Raw genomic sequence first — 3,174 nt, forward strand, 5'->3', positions numbered from 1 at the left:
ACATGACTTTTAGGAACTTTTTGCTCAGGCATTTAAAAAGACAAAGATGTAAATGCATGTGACCAAGGTTCACACCATTAAACACAACTTGGCCACACAAAACATAAATTAAGTAGGTTAGCTGCAAATTTGTATGTATGTAATTTTAAAGAAAACAGCAAGTTAAAAGTTACATAAAACAGCCACTTAAACCAAATAAAACCTTTTAAAGTAAGCAGGCTAAACCCTTTTAACGCTAGCTATAAGGGTGTCATCCCTATGTTCCCTAGGTCCAAGGCGCACAAGAACAAAGGGAGGTGAGTGTTTGAAATGCATTTTGAATGGTAAAATTTAAAGTGAGTGATATATATATGACTGTTAAAGAAAGCAGGCTGAGATTTTTTTTGTTAAATCACCACTTAAGCATGAACAGGATCAGCAAAGAGATAAGAGATACAGCTTTGTCCACAGGGGGCGCCAAAATCGACACAAACCAAAAGTTCCTCACAGCAGCTTTAAGTTTAGAAAACGTAACTGCAAATTTTAAGGAGTAGGTTTCAAAGTGTTATAACATCATGAGTCGACTATGAGCTGTAGGTGGGTCATTTTAACATATTTACACAGGGAAGCGTACATGTAACATTTTACACAGGGAAAAACTGATGAATGACAAAATCCTTTGACAGAATACCTTAATGTTTCATATTAAGAGGATATTGAGCTGGGGAACCTATACCCAAAGAACATACATGTAGATATATACTGTAAGACAGCCATGGCTAAGGCTAAATTTAGGATACTTATTTTTTACCACAAGTTATCTTTTTTTTTTTTTAAAGACTATATTTATTCGCTTTTGCCTTTATTCGATAGGACAGCTGAAGAGAGACAGGAAATGTAGGGAGTAGAGAGTGGGTGAAGTGCACCATATGGTCGGCAAACTTGAAATTGAACCTGTGATTTGAGCGTTGAGGACCTCTGTAGCCTCTGAACATGGGCGCCTGCTCCACCACAAGTTGTTTCTTTAAATCTTTTAATTGTAACACAGTATACCAAAGATGATGAAGTAAGTTGTTGGTTATGTCATTTATTATCCCAATTAAATTAGATAGAAACCAGTTATGGAGAAAAGCCAACGTAGGTCCTGCTAAAACTAGCCTAGCATAGTAGAGAAGCATACTTTAAGGCGCTCAAGATCTGGAGCGTGAGCATCTAATTCGCAGTAAAATGATTAACCCAATAAATGTATTAAATTGTTAGCATATTAAATTGGTTTCAAAGTTATCAAAAGAAAAGAATGGAAAATAGTTGTTAGATGCTTAAAAAACACATCATGTGTTCTTTAGCTTGAAATGCAGTTTTTTCTAAATGCAGCACTCAGCCTTTAGTCTTTTCAGTCTTTCAGGTCTTTTCTATTCTCTGCTCATTAGTAAGACATTAAATAAGCATCTTCTCAATGTGTTACAGGGTTTACTTTAAACAGTCAAACAGAACTTTCAGATTCATTTCAGACTTTTTCTGAAAAAACTTTTAAATTATTCAACTGCAGCGTCTCTGTCTTGCTCTCTGCCGCTGAAGGGCAGACTGGTCCACTGTTTCTTTTTCTCCACAGTTTCTTTGCTGTCACCTCATTTAACCCTAAGAAGAAGATAAGAGCTGAAAGAAGAAATCCAGGAGCAGTTGCTTGGCAGTGTTAAATACTATAAAAGCACCAAGGAGAAAAGATACAGCCCCTACAATAACATGTCACAATGTTTGCATGCTTGTTGCTATGGCTATATCCTTCTCATGAAAACAATATACAGTATATCGCTGAAGGCAACCGCCCACTCTCCAGCACGCACTCAGGAGCCTCTACAGTGTCATATTTTTAGCATTGGCATTTCTCTAATTGTATTTGCACACTTCAAAGGCCCGAGTGTTACATAATTAAAACTCATCGGTAAAGAACACTCACGATGCAACAGAGAGATCGTTCCATCAAATGCCAAAAAAAGTGAATATCGCTCCATACAGAGCTTTTGATATATGTAGCAGCAAAGGCAGATCTAATGGGAATATTTTCACTTTATGCACTCGTGATGTCTTAATGTGAAGGTTTAAATATGTCCAAGCCTACCTATAAAAAGGGTTTTTGCAATCAGTGAGGAACAGTGAAGAAAATGCACTGTGTTCTACCATTGTGTGTTCTTGTTTTTCCTTATAGCAGATGCCTGGTTGTTCTCATGTGCATCGTTTTTGCCTGCAAACTGTGTCACACCAATCTGTCCTCTCCCATTGTCAGGATGGTGTAAAGTGTGTGGGAGCAATCTGTCTTTGTGTTCAGACCATTTTATGGACAAGTAAGTTCACTATGTGAGCCATATGGTGGGACGTGGTCTGTTAGACTAGACCATATTTCTTAGGGCAGCGACAGTTTTTATGTCCTTTTCTTGTCAAGGATGTTCACACCGAGAGGCAGTCAGTCTCACTTAGATATCAGAGGTATACTGCTTTTGTTCAGCTTGATGAGGCAGCTCCCCCAATCTATACACTTTTAATGATCTGTCTACCTTTGTGTTTAGTGGATGATGACTATCATTTGTTGCTTTTACTTGTCTTTTAAATCTTATAAGATGTTAGTTTAATCTCCAAAGACTCTATATAATACCTTCTGTTACTTCCCTCTGTGTTTTCAACTAGTGTTGTGAAATAATCAGTGATTAGTCAGTCATTTTCTGGCTTCAGTTTGAAGGTGTTTTTGTTGATGTGCTAAAAGCTACCAAAGCTGGATAACAGACACTTTAAATATCACTCCAGAAATAACACACTACAAACATCTGTTAGGCTCACACTTCTCTCTCGAACACTGTTACTTGGAATCAAATCACTGTGATGGCTTCATTTCAGCATCTAAGATATGAAAATGTTGATTTGTGCAAAGATGTAATTCAAAGTAGAAGGTAGGAATTCTTTAAAATACTAGGCTGCCCCCAAGTGGTTATACTGTATAACTACTGCAAGATATGTTGAGTAAAAACACTTAGCAGCAAGCTCTGCGATCGGCTGGCTAATGGATGGATGGATGGGTGGACTTATTAGCACATGTCACATCAATAACTCAGTCGAGGCTTTTCTCTTGTAGCTGCTGCTGTAAGTAAATGATAAAATATGGTTTTATAACTAAGCAAAAAACATGTTTAATTAATTGGCAAT

Source organism: Semicossyphus pulcher, unplaced genomic scaffold, assembly GCF_022749685.1.
Source record: "Semicossyphus pulcher isolate SPU_LCO1_2020_fin unplaced genomic scaffold, fSemPul1.0.p SCAF_6, whole genome shotgun sequence".
NCBI lineage: Eukaryota > Metazoa > Chordata > Actinopteri > Labriformes > Labridae > Semicossyphus > Semicossyphus pulcher.